The sequence below is a fragment of the Larimichthys crocea genome, chromosome XV, assembly GCF_000972845.2.
Source record: "Larimichthys crocea isolate SSNF chromosome XV, L_crocea_2.0, whole genome shotgun sequence".
NCBI classification, from domain to species: Eukaryota; Metazoa; Chordata; class Actinopteri; family Sciaenidae; genus Larimichthys; species Larimichthys crocea.
Genome location: NC_040025.1, coordinates 17,896,155 through 17,912,914, shown reverse-complemented (window position 1 = coordinate 17,912,914; position 16,760 = coordinate 17,896,155). Strand labels below are relative to the sequence as shown.

General features: G+C 43.5%; 1 protein-coding gene across 3 annotated transcripts in view; it reads right to left on the bottom strand.

Moving 5' to 3' along the window:
* rerea (arginine-glutamic acid dipeptide (RE) repeats a) overlaps positions 1-16,760 on the bottom strand; it is a 122,763-nt gene that overhangs the window by 93,137 nt on the left and 12,866 nt on the right. The window contains exons 2-3 of one of the 3 annotated variants that reach the window (XM_027288376.1): positions 7,126-7,224; positions 4,282-4,362 (exon numbers count right to left, since the gene is read on the bottom strand). The exons of 1 other annotated variant lie outside the window; for it this stretch is intronic. The gene's annotated coding sequence lies outside the window, so the exon portion shown is untranslated. The remainder of the gene's footprint in view (positions 1-4,281; positions 4,363-7,125; positions 7,225-16,760) is intronic. One more of the 3 variants, XM_027288375.1, reaches the window with a different exon arrangement.

Here is a 16,760-nt window from a genome sequence, read left to right as displayed (position 1 = left end):
AAACTTGAACAGCGCCTTTTCCAGATGGGGCTTTTAAAGCTCTCTCTCTTCGCCACACTTACTAAATCTATAAAGAACAAAGACTCTGTGTGACTGCTGCTTGAAGTTACTGTTCCTCATGCTGACGGCAAGTGCTGATAGCCCCCACCCCTCCCTCCCTCCATTTCTCTGCTGGCAGGCAAGCAAAAAAACTTCAAATCATTCATTGCCCCTTTTAGCCTTCATGGACTCTTAAGAGAGCACTTTACAAGTTGGGGGAATCTGAAGTGAAAATAGGGTCTTACACGACTAATTAAAACACAGACTTTGCCTGGAGGGGGTTGAGAGAAGGGGAAGCAATAAAACAATCCTCTCCAATCTCCCAACAAAGTAACCCAAATTACTCAACTAAATATGGTTAACTCCACATTTGTGGACATGAAGATTCACGGTTTTCCAGGACTATTGCGTTTGCGGGAAAGAACAGTACTAAATTGAGTAAAACTTCATTAATTTAAAAAACAAGAAAACAGGACCTTTAAACAACAGAGGTTACACCTTTCTCCACACAAGCAAAACAGCCATATCAAGATGTCCCTTGGAGACAATCCAAACAGACAGCTAGTAATTAAGCTGCTACCTAGCAAGCCTTTATTTGCGATCATTAACACAGTTGTAAAAATGTGAGAGAAGCCAAGGAATGGTATTTCACTTTAGGCAATCAGTGCAAGGTCTAGCCTCACATAGCTATCTTGTTTACATAGCTATTCACAGTCACATTTGGCAGCCTCGCAACACTCTGAAAACCAAGACACTTGTAGGCTACATATGTCTAATCTCTTTGCCAAGCTACACAAGCTACTCGAGAGAGTGAAACTTGCTTGCAGCAGCCATTTGGTAAAACTATTGCATATTAAAAAAAAATGAATGTAAGTAAACCTTATTCCAGATGGAGGTAGCTACCACCTGGCAGACAATTTGATGAAACACTAGTGAGAGTGTAAAAACACTAAAAAACATGATTGCTCATTGATATGTAAGCAAAAGGAAAGAAACAGCTTTTAATAGCAGCTCACACTACGTCTGAATTCACACAGAGAGGCCGACTGACTCCAATAGATTACAGCTTGCTGGAATGAGGAAAGAAGCTGAGGTAAAAGAAAACCAGAGTGCTAAATACTTATGAACCAGGAAAACAATCACCCAACTCTGTATGGCCATGAACCCACATACATAAAGAGTGAAAATACAAGCGCACATGTTTAATACCTTCAATGCTACTTCACTGAGGCCCTGATTTTCCACATTCTTCAAGCTCTCACATGGATTGTCTGCCGGTCTGATTCTCCGGGCAAAAACAGGGCCTCATTCATCTGAATAAAAGAGCAGTTCAGCCTGCCGTGGCTGCACTGAGAACAGACTCTGAGGAATGAGACTGTATTTCCAAGGAGGGCCACAGAGAGACAGAGTGCAGACTGTGGCGAAAAGAGGAAGTTTACATTTCAGGCAAATCCTTTTGTGAACAAAGACACGCCGAGATAAACAAACAGTACATGTGTCTGATGCTCAGCTCTGGATCCAGTTAGGAAAATCCTATTCCAGCAGGGTGAGACTGTGTTTAATTGTGATCAGCAGTCAGTAAAGCAAGTGGGGTCCACGATCATGAAAGCAAAAGAAAGAGAGAGAGAGAGAGAGAGAGAGAGAGAGAGAGAGTGAGAAAGAGAGAGTGGCGGTTGGGGTGTGTGATTCCTGTGTGGTTACTGTCTCTAAGCTAATCTGCTCAAATAGCCAGTGACTGCTCCATTTCACGCAGAGCACATGGTTGTCTCACCTCCTCACAGTGCCACCCTATGGACAAGGAGTGGAGGTGCAGCTGCTCATGCTGCATGTTGTGCTAAAAGGGGAAATGAAGCTCATGATGTGTAAAACAAAACAACAACAAAAAAAGAAATTACCTCCCTCCACGATAATTCATGACATGCGTATTAAGATGCTCAATATGACGCACAAAGCTGCAGCTTTCTTTTTTTTTCCTCCTCCCCCTTTCAGTACCATCACTTATTCAGAAATCAATTATTCTCTGGTCACACTTGGTTGCTCTCAGTGTGTAAGCTAATGATTCAGCCACCTAGTTTACACATAGATAGTGATAACTAGAATAAGTGCGTCCATTATAGGTCAGGGGCACAAAACTCTTAAGTCATTCAAGATAATTTTTCACCTCTTGTATTTTTCCAACTCACTTCTCTCTTTTTTTTTTTTTTGTCCAATTTGAATTAATGAATAATAGCAGTGAGAAGTAATCTCAAAAGCAAATGTACGGTCAAGGATGTCAGCACTGGGTGCAGTGAGAAAAAGATGTGTTATTCAAAGAGACGGCACCCAGGCAGGGCGTTGAGGCTGTGTTATGAGATTATGAGTTATTTTTTTTTGTGGGAGCGAATGGGTAAAAAAATCTGTCTGTGTGCAGTCAGAGCAGACAGTTTGGAGATCAGCGCTTGAGGTCAAGAGGAGCCACTTAGCTGTGCTTTGGCCTTCCAACCCCGACAGCGTTCAGAATCAACCGCTCTACTGTGGGAGTAGATAAAAAGCTTGGCAGCAGTCTTGCAACTGGAGACGGCTACATTTACTAATGCATGCAGGCTTTATTTATGGCTTTTTAAAGGTACAAAATGGAAATTAATGGGAATAGGTAAGAAGGTGGGAAGCTTGCTCATTAGCCAGAATATATATTAGGTTAGCCTCACTAGTGTGGATCCCCAAAGGCACTAAATCTAGGGGCTTATAATAAACAAACAGAGCAATAAACAATCCAGACTAAAATCCGTAGCTCTCTCAATTACAACTAAACCATGAAGGTCATTTTAGATTTCCCCCAAACTATTATCACCATAACTCAACATGTGAGTTAATGAGATTCAAACCAGATGTAATGCTCTTTTCCCCCCCTCTTACCACAGATTATAACAACAGCAATGACACAAGAAGAAGAGCTGTTTGATGTGTCTGGTGAGGAGATAATGTGCTAAAATTGGAGAATAATATGTTTGGTGTCATTGATGATTACATGGCAAGCCCGCTACTCTTTGTCTTTATTGTTTGGACTTATGAATCAACTGAGCATGGAAGTGTGTTTCACATTATGCTGTTGTGGCCACATAGAGAATTATTACTCAGAAGTGGTGAGCTGGAAATTCTGCAAATTGCTTGTTTGGATGCACATATTCTGCATAATGCATGAAGCATCTAACATATAATAGATGTGTGTGTGTGTGTGTGTGTGTGTGTGTGTGTGTGTGTGTGTGTGTGTGTGTGTGTGTGTGTAAAAGATAGCGACCAAGTGGGGGAATGAGAGATAGAGTTACGCTGTTGATATTCAATATTGAGCGGAGTGGAAACCTAACATGCGGCGTGCTAACTGTCTTTATAGAAGGAACAGCGGGGGACAGACAGAGGAGGCTTGGTGCAGCATTAGCTCCCCAAGTCAGCTCGTGGAAGGGAGATGGATGGAGGGGAAGATGGATGGGTCAGGGCGAGGAAAAGGGAAAATGGAGTGAGTGAGAGAGGAAGCTGCAAGCTCTCTCTCTCTGTCTGTTCCTGCACACATCAGCAGCAGGAGGGCAGGGATGCGCGGAGGCCACAGCGAGCCAATTACCAAACTCATTAAGTAACCTGCTAGTCGGCTTTGAACTGCAGCAACCCGCTCCCCCCCTCTCCATATCGTGACTGGATTCTCCACCGCTGTTACGGGCATTCAGATAGGCGCTGCACCGCTCACTTTTTTCTTTTAAAAAAAATAAAAAAAATGACTGGAGAGAGCAGTGGAAATGGCAACATGGTAATCACATTTTCAGATGCATTCAGTGGAATTAAAAGTGCAAACGTCAAACTGCAATGTCTGCAAAGATTGGCAGCTTAAAGGTGTGACATTTCCAAAGACGGCGTTGCAATGGCTGCAAGGAGGAAGTGTTGAGGTAATGTTAAACAATAAGAAACAATGCATCCAGGCACAAACACAAGCGCGGGGTAGCGTGAGTTAGCAGTTAAAGGATGAATGAGCGCCGCTGGCACAGAAAGTAGCAGGAAAGATGGCTTCATGGAGGGGGGGGCAGGAGGAAGCACAAAGAGCACCAAGGGCAGGTAAAGAACATGATCAAGGTCCACTGGGTGGGGCAGGAATAGAAATATTTTGGGGGAGGGAGATGAGGGGAGTTAGGGCAGAGAAAAAAAAAACAATACAAACAAACACAAAAAACGCTGTGTTAGTCAGCGCTCCAGTGTCACGAAGCATTGTTGACTAACCTTGACTGCATTCACCTCCTAGCTCAGTGCCACATTCCCCCTCAACAAGTATTGACACAACGACAGTCTGCAAGAGAAAAACTGAAGGGAGAAAAAAAAAAAAAAAAAAAACAGACACACACACACAGAGGACAGGGGAAAAAAACATGAATGACGTGTAAATGGAACAAACGAGGTGATAACAGCTTGACAGTAGAGGTGTATGCATGGGTGAAGACGGCTGCAGTATTTGGCATAATGTTTAACACATGGTGAATATAGGCACTGAAACACATCATGGTGCACAATATGAAAAATCATGCCATTCACAGTGCAGTTAACATTTTCTATGAGGAGATTGTGAGCATTTACTCTAAGCCTGTATTCATTTCCCTCTTCTCAATAAACCTCTCTGGATACGCACAGATCTAGGCTCTCATACCTGCTACACACACTGTAAAGCACACACACACACACACACACAGACACATATACACAAAGAGACACGCGCGCACAGCCCCACCTTCCCCCCCCCACCCCTGAACCTCCCCCATTATCCCATGAGCCCTCTCTTCTCTGCCTTGCTTGACAAGAGCTTGGAAATAAAAACATCACAGCTCTGCCTCGCAGCACCTGTTCAATAACATTGACATTTCACATTCAGCATCCGCACACAGAGATTCCCTGCATTTACTCTCTTTAACACCCAGAAACGCAACACACACTCACACACAGGCACACACACAGGCACACCAATCTGCTACATTTCAATGTAAGCATTTTATTACTGCACAGTGTGTACGTGTGGATTTCTGTCCTGCGTGTGAGGGGTGTAAGAATCCAATTTAGTTGTCTGGGTAGACAAAAAAAAAATCTTTTTTAAAACAAATCTATCATCGAAACATAATGATTTGTAGTCAATAATCACCCATCAATTACTTCGATCTATTCATGTGACTCAATGGTTTGCAAATTTTTTTTTGGTGGATGTAGCCGAATGAACGATGAGGCTAATTTAGGAACATTTGTCAACATGATTTACAATAATATATAGTACAACCTATGTGTTTGTTGTATGTCATTATAAGAAGCTCTGGAATATTATGAGTAAGTGAAGATTAAGAACACAGACGAGATGAAACGATGATGTATGAGCACTGTAGGTTGAATAGATTTTGTCTGAGCCATTTTTCTCTAAAAAAGGAAGGTCTGTTTTCTTAACCAATTATTTATTGACGGTACAAAACAAGACAACATATTTACCAGATGTTCAAAAATGATACCGTTATAATTCATCCCATGCTTCTGATGCAATACGCCCCCCTGAATACAGCCTGCATTTTGAAATGAAATGGTCTGGTTCTTTTTTAATTTTTTTTTTATTTTGAAAATAACACCAGGTGTGCATTGAATAAAATTTTTCTATCTGTGCAATCTCAGCACTGTTCAACAGCACTGACTGTCAGAAATAACTCAAATACACACAATCATCCAGATAAGTGCATAATATTCATATTCACACACTGCGATAAAAGATTTCGAGGTCACGGATATTCGTTCGTGAACATTTGGCTCGATTGTCTTGTCGATGCGTCATGAAAATATAATGCATGTTTTCATACAACGGTTGCCACCTGAGGACAAGATGAAATGTGCAGTGGGCCACCTAGTGCCTGGGCTCAATGGTGTCACCAGGTGCAGACTAACCTGGGTGACTGAGCAGGGACATCTGTTTGACGGCATTAGAGCCATCAGAGCCGTACCATAGCCACAGATTAAATGGCAGTAAATCTGAGGATTAGATCCGTGTATGAATAGCTCACATTGATTTTCCTTTCTGTAACTCTGGGATTTCCACGGAGACAGACAATGTGGCCATCAAGCTAACACACACACACACAAACCACTCATCTGTTTTTTTTTAAAACCCTCTTAAAAAAAAAAAAAAAATCACTGCATGGCTAACCTATCTCCATTTTAATCTGCTTATAATTCGATGTAGAGGCTGTGTCCAAATAAAACAAGGCATCCAACATTATTCCTTTAACAAACTGCCCATCCAGTCGCTCCCACTAGTCACAACAGAGCAACCAAAATCAAACTCAACAGGCCTAAAAAATGTCCATCTCTATATTCCACATGTGCTCATGTGAAAGATCACATGCTGTGTGCGTTATATGTGAGCACCATGGGCTGATGTTGACGATGACAAAGATAAAGTGGCCCTCTTCCTTCTCCCTTCTAGCTGTCTGGTCTTGGTCCTTGGATACACTCACACACACACCAACGTTTACCGAACCCCAGCGAGACCTTTTTGACAAGACAATCCCCCAAAATCCTGCGCTAAAGTCCCAATCCCCTCCGACCACCATGGCCCTGTGGAATATCGCCGATATCAAAGACAAGCGCCACGCTTTCATGATTTTAGTCCGCCTCCCAGTCTGTCAGTGTCTCTGGCTGTCCAGCACATGCTCATCAGAAAAGACACTATTTTAACACCGGGCTCAAGCTAACCATTTCAGACACCTCCACAACACAACAGCAAGAAACCAAAGATAGCATCTAGACTATCTCCAAGAGGCGGGTGTCAAGTGTGTTAGGATATGAGCAGTGAGACAACATGCTGCTAAAAGAGATGTAGTCCAAAATACATAATTACACCTGTACCTCTACAGGCAAATTCATATAGGGCCAGAAAGACACTGGCCTGTAAGATCACTGAACACGAAGCACAATCTTCATCTGAAGTCAGCTTGGCAACCATATTTTGGCAAACAGCAACAACCTGATTCCCTCATCCAAAATGGCCACACTGGTCATCATGGCTGACCTTAACCACCTATCAAGCCAAACGAAAGCAATTACCTGGTGATTAGTGTGCGTTGTGAGGCAGCTCCATTAACCTTTGAGAAACAGAGTGTGGAGGCTGCAGTGTCTAGCCAAGTGGAACGCTCTCTCTCCTTACTACCTCCGAAAAAAAAAAAAAAAAAAAAGAGAGACATGAGCGAGGTGAGTGAAGGAGAAAGAGAGAGAGACGGAGAAACTCAGTGTGACAGTAGAGCAGCTCCTATTAGGTAAGCACATTGAGCCGTCAGGCCGCCACATTCATCAACACACAGAATGCCAGTCAGCAGCAGCACCAGCAGGCTCCCCCCCCGCCTCTCTACCACACCACGCTACTGTTACTGTGGCGAGGTGGGGAGGGGAGAGTGACAAGGAGGCATTTGCAAAGCAGATTTGGACCGTTCTCCCAAGCATTTGGCAGCGCAAATGTTTTTATGCATGGTTTGGGTGGTTTTTACAAGCATTTCCTCTGCCCTAATAGATCGGCAATGGGCCGCTAATGATATCATTATCATACATGCACTGTAATTGTCTGGACCCAGGGTGTGCCAAGATCAATGGACAGCAAAATCTGGATCAATTGATTAGTCTGCCGCTGTTAAGCTGCTGAAACATATTTTGCACACAGTCAATGTGCTGTTGGATGAGCGTTGAATGAATTGGGTCCTTGCCTGTTTTCAGAGTGCAGCATCCAGACATGGGGTTAGGCAAGTGGATCTGTGCCATATGAGAAGTGAGCCGAATTGGCAGAGCTGATCGGCTTCCTCCGCTCATCTTAATGTCAACCACAGCCACTACCGTTCCACACAAAGCTCCAAATTCGGGCTAAAAGGACTATTTAACATTCTTGACAAAGTCAAAACAAATGAACGCTTGTAATATTTCCATTGTGTCTGTCATTTGAAAAGTTGCGCCACCGCAACGTTGAAGTGGTTTTATTTAGAGCCTGCGAGCCGAGGAAATATGTTCTAACTTACGCAGCGTGCAACGGCAGATGGTTTTGTTCTACATGCATGGTTAAGCACTTGAAGACAAAACATCCAAGTGTGAAACATGGAAAAGTATCATCACACTAAATTACACTCCTCTAGTAGCACCGCATTCTGTTGTAAATGTAGACGCTTATTTACTCTATGACCAGAACTGGAAGTATACGACTAAGGTTGTGGAACTACCATTTTCCTCTTTTCTTCAGCAGCATGAGCTGAGACTTGATTTTTAATCATGTGTTTTTGAATTATTATTAAAGTTGACATTTTTATGTGTAGGTATGAATGTGGACACAAGATGTTAAACATCACTTTGATCAACCGCAAAACAATCAATAAGCCATTCAAAAGAACTTTGTGAAGCTTAATGTTTAATTTAGACCTGCGGCAATTAGTTTTAGGGATTAAACGATTAGTTGATTGACAGAAAATGAACGTGAAACAATTTTCTTGATTGATTTCTGGCTTATGTAATTTTTTTTTTTTTTTAAATAAAAATAAATAAATAAATAAAAATAAAAAAGAAGGTTGGCTTCTCTAAAGATGGTTAGTTTCTCAAATGTAAGGACTGTCTTGTTTGTCTTGTCTTGTTGTCTCACTCTGCTATGACAGTAAACTGAACATCTTTGGGTTTTGGACTGCTGCTCAGACAAAACAAGATATTTGTAAATGTCTCAGTGGGCACTGAGAATTTGTTAGTGGCTATTTCCCACAGTTTGCTGACATTTTAAAGACTTAACAATTAATTGACTAATTAGGACACTAGGTTATAGACTAATCTATAATGAACGTAATGTAATTTTGGCTATGGTACAAATATGGATTAAACTCTGTTGCTATTATTTGTGGACTAAATAAGAAACAGCTGACATTAGAACATAAATCAATACAAAAGAGTATCACTGTTGAATCAACACCTCTCTATAAAAATGCTCTCCTTCCAAGCATCACAAAGTTGCCATTACCAACCCTTATTGCATTGGACTGCATTGTATTTTTCAGACGTTCATTTATCGCGTCCACATCCTGAACAGCTTTTCATGCCTGAATCATGAGCCCTCTCATCTTTTTCCTGCCACCAACTCGGCCTCGATCGTAACTGTAATTTGAGAGCAGCCTGATTGTGTTAGGAGGTAGCTGATTGCGCTGATGAGTAGAGAGCTGCCGAAGAAAGAGAAAGTGGGCCATCTACACTGAACAAATAATGACATCGGTGACAGCCTGGGTTCATGCAAGTTTTTTTTTAAATAACCACTTGATAATATGCAAACTGGGCAGAAACAATCCTGCCCTGAATTTATCTGTAATCCAACCTTTGAGGGCAACAGTAACACATTGGATGCAGCAGCAGCATCTAAATTGCATTTTATTGAGGCCAACTCTACACGTGGCTTTGCCACATCATCACCCATTAGACAGCATGATGCAACTTATTTCAGTATACAAAGGCTAATGCAGGTAAACACCAAGTCGACTTGAATGCTTGACACTAAGCTTCCCAGAATACTAGCTAGCTCGAGTGGGCGAGAAATGAACCTTGTTATGTGTCCTGACACTGGGCCCTGCTCCCCGGCAAATAAAAACATGCCTCTCACTTACTGGCTGCCTGCGCCCACAGCCTCATACATCAGCATTATAAAGGAGCTCGGCAGCCTCAAGGTCAGCTCAATTTCCTCCTGCCGTTATGAAGTATCAGAATCACAGCGAGAGGGGGCACCCACACACATGTAAAGAAATTATTTAGGGAGCGAGGGAGGGGAGGGAGAGAAAGAAAAGAGAGAGATGGTGATGGTGGTGGTGGTGGTGGGGATTTGGAGTGTGAAGGAGAGGTGGTGGATAATACAATGGGGAACTGTGACAAATCACCAGGAGAGAAGCAGGCTCTCTGTGTGAGTGCAGGGCATTTGTGAGAAAATGTAGAGAGCATTAAGTCTACTTGCTCATTCCGCACACTAAGAAAATATAGTAGTCTGTAGTATAAGTAATGGGATTGAACACTTTTTGTTTAACTAGCCGATTCCACTTGTGCAAGCGCTCAAGTGTAGTCTGTGAAACTACAAAGCAATTAGACCTACTGAATTATTGTTTCAGAAAACGTGAATGTTTACCATTTACTGTAATTAAATCCTAAGCTGTTACATGGGCATAACAGCAACCTAATGCAAAATAAATGTCTTTTTTTTTCCCTTTTGAGATCTGTGGCCCATTCATCACAAGCCCAAGCAATTTGATAAATTACACAGTAGCATGAAAGCTGATCATGTGCATGGCAGAGAGTGCGGCGTGCGCGTGAGCGTTCGCCTCTGCCTGAGTCGGCAGTCATCCTTGGCTGCCTCCGTGGCTGAGGTTTGACATCTTCAGCTAAGAGCCTGGGGAAATAACAGCAAATTCACTTAATGGCACCACCTCATCTATTCCTCATACAGGGAGAGGAGGGAAAGTTCCTTGAGGTGTTACAAAATGGCTGTGTGCTCTCGGCTGTGCTGCCGTCTCTCTCTCTCCCATCCGTGGGGGTGCAGGTGTGTGGGTAAACACAGAGTGCATTGAGATCTATCACCAGCCTTGGTTGGCCACCAGCTGTAATTTGCACTCAACTCTGGCCCCTTTTTAAAAAATCCTGCCTGCCTGCGCTGCCGCTACGAAGCTCTTTGTGGTGACAGCGCAATCTGGTTTGATGTGTCTTGCTTGCGTGTGGTCGCGTATGGTGTAAGTGTGCACGCGATGATCTGTTCGCCGCGCAAACACAAACATATGCTAGACCTAGATGCAGCGACGATGTGCATGGCTGCAGGTACGTGCATGCATGTTTGTGCAGGTGTAAGTAGCCTAAGTATGTGTGTGTGTGTGTGTCTGCAGGGAGTGTTAGAGCCAGAGGTTTAATGGCCCCACTCCATCTTTGCGTGAGGTATTGCAGAAGAATCCAAAGCAGAGCACAGCAGCTGGGAGGGAGTCTGGCTGGCTTGCCGTTGGATAACATCTCAGGCTAACAGCAGGTATGCTATCAGTGCAGCCTGAATCCCCTTAGGGCTATTTTCAGAGCCTCTGACCCCTGCATGACTGGCTGGATGACGTCTGTGCCAACAACACAGGAAAAGCAAGACCAAAAACCTCGCCGCTGCTTCCTCTTCGGCTGCGCAACATTTCATTCCAGCGGCCCTGAACAGCTCCGCTATTGTTCAGATGTTTTACAAAAAAAAAAAGAAGACTTAACGACTCAATGACTATGTTTACAAGGACGGCAATTTTTCAATACCCCCCCACCCCAATTGAGACAACGCTCTGAATAATAAATTGCCATGCAAACATACTTTTCCAATTATCCTAACCTGAATGCAGCCATAGACAGAGAGAGCATAATCGCATTAAGACATGCATTCCAACCGCCTTATTCAACAGCGTTTTAGATGTGTGTAGTACACCTCAAAGGAATGATGAATCACAATTGGGAGCTTTGACAGTATTTTGCAGCAATCCAACTGCTTGATAAAACAGGCTCTACCATCTGACTCAGCTTTCATGTAGCAGCAAGATGAATAGTACAAAGCACGGTGTTATTGCAGAATCTGTACAAAGGCTATAACACGGCAGCACCACGACAGAGTGTATAGTATGAGGCTGAACGGTGGCGGGAAAACGGATGTTGCAACATAATGTGGAGGAGGTGTCTAAAGATATTAACTGGGCGATGCAGAGTCGCGTATAAATGGGAAGGAGTAACCCACATAAACAGGTCATAAAAATATACGCGTGTAGAATAAGGTCAGTCGTGAGATTGCTGCAGTTCATGTAAATGTGGTTTATAAGACGTCTAGGTGTGCAACTATACATGCAATTACACTCAATTAAATGCAGTGATTAAGGTGATAATGACTTATTTTGCCTTCACATTCAAAAAGGATGTTTGTGTATGGATCATGTGTTAAGATGAGACATTTTTGCTTAAAAATATACTTTCTTGATACATTGGTATATGATTGCTTACAAATGACACTTGCAATGTAAAAACTAAACTGAAAATATACTTGATGATATCTTTATATTTTCATTCATTTCAGCTCTTATCACATCCATCAGACTCAACCTGATTTTTAAAAAAAACAGATGACCAGGTGGGGAAACAGACAGTTCGGATTGAAAACGTGACCAGGACGATGTTTTGACCGGCAGACATGCCATCATTAGGGGAAGCGACATGCTCTCCCGAGTCCTGCGCTGACAAAACCTTGTCAGACACAGCGTACTATCAGTTACAGTACAAACATATCTTGCTGTTGTACCACTAAGGCCACATTGTGTTCTTTGCATTAATTTCTAGCAGCAGTGTCTGTTAACAGACCAGCTGGATAATATCGGTGAGCAGTGGTGCTGGAGCGGTGGGTGATGGATGCCTCCTGTGTGCTTTTGCTCTCATAAAAAGCTCTCTCCCTCTCCTCTCTGCATCTGAGTGAATGGCTTCCCACTACTCGACTCCCCACGGTTTTCTTGTCAGCCCCCTCTCCATCTCTTTTCTCCGCACCTGCACCTGACACCACGAGTGTTCTGTCACCAACCTCTCCTCATCCCCCTGGAGAAGATGTTCAGCCCCACCCAGCTAGCTCCCAGCAGCCCCTGGGGCATGGGACAATTAAAAACGAGGCAGGAGCTCAGTGGAGCTGTCATGCTCGAGTCTCAGATGGGACCATGCCTGTACCGCTGCGGAGGTAGTGGGGAGTTTGGTATTGGAGCCCAAAGAAAATAATATACTATGTCTGTTGTACTTGAGATCAACATTCACTGTAGTGCAAGGTGATGGCAGCATATCAACACCCTGAAAGCAATGCAGTCTGGCTGGAGCGATATATTTGGCCTTACAGTATTCAGATATTGTCTGACTGTGCACACACACACACTCTCACTCACACACTCACACACACACAGAGCTACATCCCGGTGTCAGCCAATTACAAGCCTGCCCTGACTGCCCTTGACTACACTCCCTAACCTCCCTCCACAATCCATGTCAAAACCTTCTGCACTGATTTTGCTCCCCTTTTTTTTTGCTTCTTCTTCTTTCGCTTCTGTCTTTAGGGTGTGAAATATTTAGCAGCCCCATCTAAATACACCTTCAGGCACCGAGTCAGAGCCATCTCCCTATCCAGGTAAGTAGTAATGAGAGAGAGAGAGAGAAAAGGGAGAGAGAGAGACGGCGGAGGAAAGGGGTTGGCGTAATATCTCATCAACATTATTAAATCATTTCTCCCCTCGGCAGTCCCTGGGTGGTCTTGGGTTGTGTTATTTCTCAGTCAGGGTTCAGTGGCCTCAGCTCATAGGGTTGAGTTTGGCCGCTCTGCTAGCCTAGCGCTGTGCTAAGCAGGTGTCAGGGGAGTTTCCCCTCAATTAAGCAAAGGTAAAGTAATGCCTCTCACCGTGGCGGCGCCATGAATACATTAGTCTTGCTGTCACCACAGGCTACAGCATCGAGACGCATGAAGAAGACAGACAGCTGGTTGCTTCAAACGCTGCTCAGGCGGGTTTAGCAAACCAGGGGCAGGATTGTACGGTACTGTATCGAATAAAAGCTTATATTAGACCTCTGATACCGAGCGGATGAAACGTCCTACAGGATATGATCTGAAAACCTTAATTTATGTGGATAAACACAGCGACATAATCAATCCTAATATATACCAAAACAGCAAACGGTGTAATAACATTTTGTTTCAGAGTTACTGGGAGTAAGGCTAATGAGTTTGTATTAGCTGTCTGAGTGGATGACACTGGAGGACACCGAATCCTTGTTGTGTTAATTAAAGCTCAATGAAATGATGCCGATGAAAAATTAGCATGACCCACAGCCTCGGTGAGGGATACTGCCAGGAAAATGGATCTCTCTGTTAAGTTGTTTTCAAGGCGAGGCTTCGAGAGAGAAAACACTTTTTAGAAAGTGACTAAAAATAAATAGTTCCAATCAATTATCTGATTAACTAAAAGTGGCAAACATCTGAGGGACAAATTACGCCCATGGAGAAAACAAAGCACTACTCTCTACATGTCTTATGAATATATGATGATTGTATTATCTGTTTTGTTTTTTTTGTTTTTTGCCATATCAATCCACATTGTCTCAGTCAAAACAAATAAAACTGCTTTCTTGACATCTCTAGCCTGCACAACACAACCACCTTACAATTTTACTCCATCTGACAAAGCCGGCTGAAAACTAGGTTTACAAAAATATGTCAACAGCAGCAATAATGCCTTCCTTTGTCTGTCTTTATGTGCGAGTATTACAGTGTGCTGGACAAGTGTATTGAAAGGGGCTGATTGATGGCTTCACTGTAGACTGTCTGTCCACCTCTCTCCCTGATGAGGCATGTCAATGTAAAGACACATGAATGCAGCAGCCTGTCCTCCATTTTCTCCTCCTCTCCTCCTCCTCCCTTGTCAGAGGCAGGGTGAATGACGCAGTAAATACAGATGCTGTGTGCACCATAATTCTGGGGCCCTGCTGCCTTTTATCTGCCATGACAGCTTCTGCTGCTGTCGAAAATCAAACGCCCGGGCGCGAGGAAAAAGCTAGTATTCCCTTTAATAAACTGCCAGTGCAGAGCAGAGTGAGGCTAGAAAAGGAGGCACTCAGCTCTGCTCTGCACTGGCCAGGCTTGGCTAAGCAGCAAGCTGGGGGGGGAGAGGCGAGATAGAAACAGAAAGAGCACTCCTTCAGGCATTAGTTGGTATTATGCCGTTCACGCAGGCTCAGGCATCCAGCATCATTGCACTTACCGAGAGCCAATCGGTCAGCGGGGAGTTTTGGGTAGTCGGCACAGATATGCACAGTGAAACGAGGGCTACAGGAGGAGAAGGTGGAGCGGCACAGTCAGCACCTGCTCCCATACTCGACCACAGCCCCCTTTGAGCTGCCAGGGTCAATTAATTACATCCCTCTCTTAACGCTCTCCATTAGTAAACAGAAATAAATGAGGAGCGGTCTGACAACAAGGGGAGCACTACACGACTGACCAGCTCCTCCTTCTGTTGATAAATTAATTAGTCAACAACGGAAATCTGAACACTTTTACAGTTAGAGCTTCTCAAATGTTTCATTGTAAACTGAATCATTTTATTTTCCTGTGACAAAAAAAAACAAATTTCACAACATTACTCTGAGCTTTTAAACGTTGTGAAGGCTACAGACTCAATTAGGAAAACGTAATTGAGAGGTTAATCAATACCAAAAATAAGCTTTAATCGCAGCCTTGTTCCTACTGTAGACATGTCTCATTGCCACAAATTCTCCCACTGACTCATTCAGTGTGTGTGCGTGTGTGTGTGTGCGTGTGTGTGTGTTGCCGAGCTGCTGCTTGGGAAATAGACAGCTTTTTGTTCTGACCCCACAGCTGTCACGAGCATAAGAGAGCCAGTCAGTGGCAGCTCACATAAGCATTTTACTTACACACTCACTCACACAGACACAGACACAGACACAGACACAGACACACACACCCCTTGACACTGCAGCAGTGGTGCGACAAGAGGATTGTGCTTTGGGTGCCGAGACCCCTGAGGATACTGTTGTGATGCACAACTGCATTAGACGAGGATTCAGGAGGGGCTAAATACCTGGTCAGTGTTTAGAATCCCGCTTCGCCCCTAACACCATTAACGTCCTTTCTTATAATCCAATTATAAGCCATGTGCGTCCACATCAATCAGCCATTTTCATTTGAGCCTGTGGTCTTCTTTATCACCATTACTGCAGCAGTAATTGAGGCGGCGCTATGGAGAGCCTGTGCAGTTTACCTCCATCTGGGAGGTCAAGAGGAATGCAATTGGTTGACAATGATTATGCTCTGGCTGATTAGGCTATGGGCTACCGCTGAATATTTAGCACTGATTAGACTAAGCCCTATAGAGAGCCATGTGGCTCGCTAACAAAAGGGACAAGCCACAGGACAGGGAGAAAAGGCTGGCAATCAGCATCTAGTATCTCAGCCTTTTAATGGCTGGATCAATCAAATCGCCTGATTTTATGTTGTGTTTAGTATTATGATGACGTCGTTTTCCCTTTTACAAAACCTGTGCATAAAAATCAAAACGTAAATATAAAATGTTCCCGCTGAAGTCGAAAATTTACGGTAAGGTATAATCATGCTTGTTGCAAATAGATTTATATGTTTGCCTCTACGACAGGAAACAATCTGTACAGCTCATGGAGGAGGAAGAAAAAAAAAGAGAGAGAGATAGAGAGACACATTAATAAGTGATACACAAAATGGCTCCTCTAATCCCCTTGTGGAGATGCCAGCACTTTTTCCTCATCAGTGATTGTGATATTTAAACAGAAACAAAAGTGCACTGCTGATTGAAACAGAGGCAGAGAGAGAGAGACAAAGACAAGCGTAGTGAAAGTGAGAAGAGAGAAGGAAAAATGACCAGGGGAAATGACAGCAGGCAGCGCTCGAGGAGAGTGGGAGAGGAAGGAAAAAAAACAGATGGAGGAAGGAAGGGAGACATGCACTTATTTGCAGAGGCTTTAACTGTCTTGATCCTCAATAAAGAGGTGAAACTGATTAGGTTTATATCAAACGGCTGCTTGTAACACGGTGCCTGTCGCTGAGAGAACAAATCACAGTCAAGTCAGGTTTCTTTTCTTTTTTTTTCCCCCCTCATCTGAAAGAGCCCGCTCTC